This window comes from Gracilinanus agilis, chromosome 1, assembly GCF_016433145.1.
Source record: "Gracilinanus agilis isolate LMUSP501 chromosome 1, AgileGrace, whole genome shotgun sequence".
NCBI classification, from domain to species: Eukaryota; Metazoa; Chordata; class Mammalia; order Didelphimorphia; family Didelphidae; genus Gracilinanus; species Gracilinanus agilis.
Window position 1 is genome coordinate 701,105,298 of NC_058130.1, and position 6,586 is coordinate 701,111,883.

Below are 6,586 nucleotides of genomic sequence, written 5' to 3' on the forward strand. Positions count from 1 at the left end.
AGGCAAAATTTGAACCCAGAACCTCCCATAACTAGGTGTGGCTTTCAATCCACTGAGCCATCAAAGAAAACTTGTGAGTTTTGATTCTGAATGACTGTTGATAGGAATCAGGATGGCAGCTCTTAGGGCCAGGAGAGATTTTAAAAATACAATTGGAACAGTTGCCAATCATGGTCCAACCAGAAGCCACAAAAAAAACTCCTCTGCAAGGAAGTGACATGGTGTAATTGCTATAGCAACATTCTCAAACATTTTGGTGTCAGGACCCTATTATACTCTTGGAAATTATTGAGGACTCCTTTCAAAAAACTATTACATAGGTTATATTTATCAATGTAATGTTAGAAATTAAAACATCTTAATATTATTATGAAATTAGTTTTTATCTTGAAGAACCCCTAAAAGGATGAGCAGGATCCCCCAACCACACTTTCTTGTTGGTATAACAGATAAATCACTAGGTTTGGAGTAAGGAATCCCACCTCAGATACTCACCATGTGATCCTGGGCATCTTCTCCAGGCTTGTTATCTCCTCTGATAAATGAAATCATTGGACTTGATGGCCTCCAAGATTCTTTTCAGCTCTAAATTAATGAGCCTACAAAGGAATAATGAATTGGAGGAATTCCATGTAAACTGGAATAACCTCCAGGAATTGATGCCTAGTGAAAGGAGCAGAACCAGGAGAACATTATACACAGAGACTGATACACTGTGGCACAATCAAACATAATGGACTTCTCTACTAGCAGCAATGCAAGGATCCAGAGCAAGGCTGAGGGACTTATGAGAAAGAAAACTAGCCACATTCAGAGGAAGAGCTGTGGGAGGAGAAATACAGAAGAAAAACAACTGCTTGAACACATGTTTTGATGGGGATTTTATTAGGGATGTAGACACTAAATGACAACTCTAGTCCAACTATCAATAATATGGAATTAGGTCTTAATCAATGATACATGTAAAACCCAGTGGAATTGTGTATGGGCTAAGGGGGGCTGGGGGCGGAGAGGGAAGGAATATGAAACATGTAACTATGGGAAAATAATAAATTTATGAGCCTAAGTCATCTCTCCCAACTCTCCCAGTGAAGAAATTACTTTCCTCTATGGCTTCCTTGGCAAAGTCACCTAGTTTATCCTCAAATATTTTCCAGTGTTGGTAAGTTTACTATGTTGCAACCCATTTAATTGCCTTTCAGCTTTAATTTTTTAACAAATTCTGCCAAATTTTGAAATGGAACCTGATTCCCTAAGACAGCCCCTACATTGATCCTACATTTTGGAACTCCCCAATTTTTTTCCCAGGAGCCATGGTTGGAAACATTTGGAAATGATGGGCCTTCTTAAAGACAAAATCAAATAGACTTTAGGTTTCTGTGCTAAAGTCAACGCTGAATTTAACTTGCCTCAGACCCAAATCCTTGTTCAGCTGGGTTCCCCTGGAAGAAGCTGAAATGAAATCATGGAAAAATCTCAGAGCTCTGAGAATCATCAGAGATCATTGAATACAATCCCCATCTGAAGAATTTAGAAATATTGGAATTTGAATCCAGTCATCTGATGCCATGTCTAAGGCTATTTGTGGAAATTCAAAACCTAGGATGGGAATGACTAGCTTCAGACTGGAAGACCCTTTAGAGATCAACTCCAACCAAATCATTTTCTAGAGAAGAAAACTGGGGCCGGGGGAGGGGAAGTGATTTGTCGGTAGACACGAAACTGTTAAGTACTGAGGTCTGGGCTTCCTATCCCAGAAGGCTGCCCCAAGAGATGCTGGGCCTTGAATGGAAGGATGCTAGTTCAGGTTAGTTTTTGCCACTATTGCCGGGACAACGGGTCGTTCAGGTGGTCCGAAATGTGGGAGGGAAATCACGTGAAATAAAGTTAGGAAGGTTGGCTGGGGCCAGATTGCGCTTTCTATACCAGCGGAGCTAGGTAGATGGTGCTGAGACTCAGTTGCCGGCCACACGTGGTGGCTAACAGAAGCCGCCTCCAGATCAGTACCAGTCTCCCCATCCCTTATGCTGCAGCTGACTCACCACCGAGATGCGAGTCCTCCCGCCTTCCCAGAGCGTCTCAGGAAGCAGCCTGGGGGACCGGATAGAAGCGGCTCCGGCGGAAAGAGGAATATGCCGTCGACATATGAGGGGACACTTCCTGCTGGGACTTTGGCTCAGTCTCAGGCTCGTGGCTTGAGCTTATGTGGCCCCTGTGGGCGGCCTTTGGGGTCCGCTCACCCCGACGAAGTGCACTCGGTTTCACGTGAGGGACTGCGCCTGTGCCCCGGGGGCGGCCCGAGGGGGCCCAGGCTGCGTCCTGAATTAGGGTGAGTCCGGTCGGGGAAAAGGAAGCTCTCTCGTCACCTTTTTTTTTTTTTCAGAATCCCTGCTTTCCGCTCTCCACCCCTACTCCTTTGGGTTCATGGTTTCTCGTGGCCCTGGATACCCGGGCCGATGGGCTGTCGTGTCACGGGCCTCAGATTAGCTGAACTGGAAGAGAGTGAGGGCACAAGGGACAAGGGCAGTAAAGGGACCCGAGGCGGAGTCAGGAAAGCGGCAAGCATTTATTAAGCGCCTGCTGAGGGATGTAAAGTAAGGCAAAAAACAGACCTTGCCCTCGAAGACCTTGCAATCTCATGGGGAAGATTGCAAACAGTTAAGTACAAACAATTCAGAGCATTGAACTAGGGTCTTAATCCCTGTTTTGACACTAATTCTTCCATCTGCCATGTGTGGGACCTTGGGTAAGTCACATTTTCCTTGGTTACAGAATAAGGAGGTTTTTAGGAATGTAAGATTTCTTGAAGCTAGAAGGAACCTTAGAGATCATCTAGAGTTTAGACCATATTTCACAGATGAGCAGACTCCAAGAAGTTGAGTCATCAGTAGTAAGTAGCACAGAGGAAAAGGAACCCAGAATAGAGCTTTTCTCGGTGTGTGGTGGGAAGGAGAGGGAAAGAGATTGCATAGATATGAGAACTCATAATTAACTTAAAATTTGTGTTCCCTGCGTGCTAACAAGCTTGAATCACTTGCCCACAATCACACAGTTAATGTGTGTCATGGGCAGGATTGGAACCCATATTTTCCTTACTCCAAAACTAACCAGTATACAACATGCTATACTCTCTTTCACGAATTGCATTTATCCATCAGATTCCAATTTTTTAGACCCCACTCCCTCCCTCCCCACATCCTGAATCTGTCATCACACATTGAACTAGATGAGAGTTCTAAACATAGAGTCTAGGGCAAGTAGGTGGTCCAGTAAGATCTAGTGCCAGACCTGGAGTCAGGGAGACAGGTCTTAATAAGTTCCTATCCAGCCTCAGACACTAGCTTTGTGACACTGGACAAGTCCTTTAATCCTGTTTGCTTTTTTCCTCATCTTTAAAATGAATCAGAAAAAGAAATGCCAAAACACTTCAGTGTCTTTTAGAAGAAAACCCACAAAAGGACAGCTAAGTGGCTCTGAATATTGAGCCAAGCCTAGAGATGGGAAGTCATGTGTTCAAATGTGGCCTCAGACGCTTCCTAGCTGTGTGACACTGGGCAACTTATTTAACCCCAGTTGTCTTGCCCTTACTACTCTTCTGCCTTGAAACCAATACTTAGTATTGATTCTAAGATGGAAGGGAAAGGTTAAGAAAAAAAGAAAATCCTAAAAAAGGGTCATAAAGAGTCAGGCACAACTGAACAACAGCCACACACACACACACACATAGGGTTTAGAAACATGGATTTTTAAAAAACATTTTAACAGTTTCAATATTTGGTTAACTTTACAATACTATATACTTTATTTGATGTATTTACAACATTCTGAGAAAGCTACAGGCTTTACAAGACCACCAAACTATGACATTTAAAAAAAAAAAGGTTAAAAAACCATAATCTAGATCAGTGATTCCCAAAGTGGGCACCACCACCCCTTGGTGGGTGCTGCAGCAATCCAGGGGGGCAGTGATGGCCACAGGTGCATTTACCTTTCCTATTAATTGCTATTAAAATTTTTTAAAAAATTTATTTCCAGGGGTACTAAGTAATATCTTTTTCTGGAAAGGGGGTATGGTAGGCCAAAAAAGTTTGGGAACCACTGATCTAGGTGATTGCTATAATTCCTTCCAGGTTTGACATTGTGTGATTCTAAATAGCAGTGAAGTAGAAGAAAGAGTTTGCCGACAGATTTATATTCAGAGATAGGATCATCTCAAAATACCTGAAAGTCATCATACCAGATCTTAGTATTCCAGAGGCTTATTGAAATAGCTTTACTCCAACTCCCTACATGGTGATGTCATAAGTATACACTCAGTTTTATAGCTTCAAATAAACTAATATGCAGTGATAAAATACAGCTTTATGTCATTTAAACTGAAAATACATAATTTTGTTAATTAGTACAGATAACTTAAGATTTTGGAATTGGGAGGAACTTTAGAGATAGGTCACATAGTAGTCTCATTCATTTTACAGTGAATACTTAGAGGGCTAAACCTACATGTTGCTGCGACCTAGAGGAGTAAACTTAGTTTTACAGGGTCACATAGTAAGATGGCAATAGACCCAGAATTAAAACCCAGGCCTTTCTTGTCTCTGGTAAAGTATTAGATTAAGTGTACTGAAAAGAGCCCTGGACTTTAGAGACCTGAGTTCAAGTCCCAGCTTGGGCACAATGGAAATAGAGGTTCTTGCTATTAGAGGTAAGATTTCTGGAGTGCCATAAACAAAGTTCACCTCCCTTAAAATTCAAATTCAATTCAACAAACATTTATTACATACCTACCATGTGCCAGGCTTTTTTCCTAGGTACTAAGAATATAAAAATAGAATTGTTTGACCCTGCCTTGGAGAAGCATTCTGGGTGATAGAGAAATAGTAACTGCATGTATAAAGACAAGTACTACATAATAAAAAAAAAATGAGGTATGTTAATGATAGAGAAGAGATGCAGACAACATGCTCTGGGAAAATTAAATAAAAAAGAATATTTGAAGTTCAGTAATTCAGAGTAGGCTACATGTAGAAGACAGCACCCAAGCTAAGCCTTAAAAGAAGGGAGTATTACAAAGGAAAAAATGAAGGAGAGTATTCCACGTGTGGAGAATTCCCCAGAAAATTTGTGGAGGTGGGAGAAGGCAGCTTAATTCAGTTTCTGGTGTTACCTAGAATAGCAGGTGAGTCAGTTTTCTGAAATGTTGACTGCCTGGAGAAGGATAATGTGAAGTAAGTTTTAGAAAGATAGGCTGAAATGGATTGTTTTGGATCTTATCTAGCCAGCCTGAGGAATTTGTTTTTTATTCTAAGGACAGCATTGCTGCCTTGTCTTAGTCACTTAAGTCATTTCCCAGAATAATGGCTGACATTTATGTAGTACTTTTAAGTTTGTAGAGTACTTCTCATACACTATCTTATTTGTGCCTCACACAAAGCTATAAGTGTTGTAGGTATTGTCATTTTAAGAATGAGGAATCTAATGGTGAGAAAAGTGATTGCTCCCCAGTCAAATATCTGAGCTGGGATGCTATGTTGCTTCTCCCATGCAGTAGATAGATAGCACCTACTAATAACATTACCTGAGGGAAAGTAGAAGCTCATCTTGGAAAACCTTGGAGAGAACATGATAGAAATAATACAGAACACTAGGTTTGTTTTGTGTTGTTTTTTTTTAATCTCCACTACCCATTTGCTCTTTCTGATTCCCTTTGGAAAATTAGTGAAACCCTTTGTTTCCATTCCCCACCCTCTGCCCCCAGGAGGAAGTGTTTATTGTTTTGAGTTAGTGGTTCTTGCAAATCCACCTGAATCCATCCTCATCCACCTGTAATGTTTACTGTTCTTCAGATCCCATCTGTGCACGTCAATAGAGGATATGGCAGCCCTGGGGGCAATCCAAGAACCACTCTCTGCTTCAGCCCACATCAACTTCCCATCACCTGGATCCCATCCAGGACCTCCTCATCATGAAATGCTACTGCACCTCCAGGATCCCCAATACGGTACTCATTCTACCCCAGCCCACTCCCAGAACTTTATGTCCCTCTTCTTCAGCCAGATCCTTCAATAGAGATCCCTTCATAAAGTCCTTGAACAGATTTTGATTAAAAATTGTAGAGGCAAATTGAACTTTTCTTCTCACTGCAGAATTATCTACTTTTTGTTAGTTTGCCATTTTTGATGATAATAATTTTTTTGTTTATTATAGGAACTGAAATAAGGATACTTGTAAATTAGAGTTGTTCTAATTTTTAATAAATTTATTTTAAAATATTTATAGATGGAGAGTTTGATACTTTTGATGATCTGTAATTTCATTAGTGGGTTTGCTTAAATCTGCCAGTACAGAATAATATCCTTTCACTTTTCATCTTATTAGATGCTTACTAGATCCATATTTTTTCCAAAAGTCCTTCATAGATAATAACTCACATGCCTAGAGAACTTTATGATGTATCCGATCATACATTTAGAGTTGGAAGGGTTCATAGAGGTCATCTCCTCTAGAACACTCATTTTGCTGGTGGAGAATCTGTGGTCCAGAAAGGTGACTTGACCAAGGTCATACATAAATAACAAGTGGTGGA

The 6,586-nt window shown here is 40.9% G+C and overlaps 1 long non-coding RNA gene across 1 annotated transcript; it reads left to right on the plus strand.

The window, feature by feature from the left end:
• The first annotated feature begins 2,176 nt into the window (after positions 1–2,176).
• Positions 2,177–6,272, plus strand: LOC123241795. The gene is made up of 2 exons (XR_006505799.1): positions 2,177–2,329; positions 5,847–6,272. It is a non-coding gene; the product is annotated as an uncharacterized LOC123241795 (long non-coding RNA).
• The last annotated feature ends 314 nt before the right edge of the window (positions 6,273–6,586 follow it).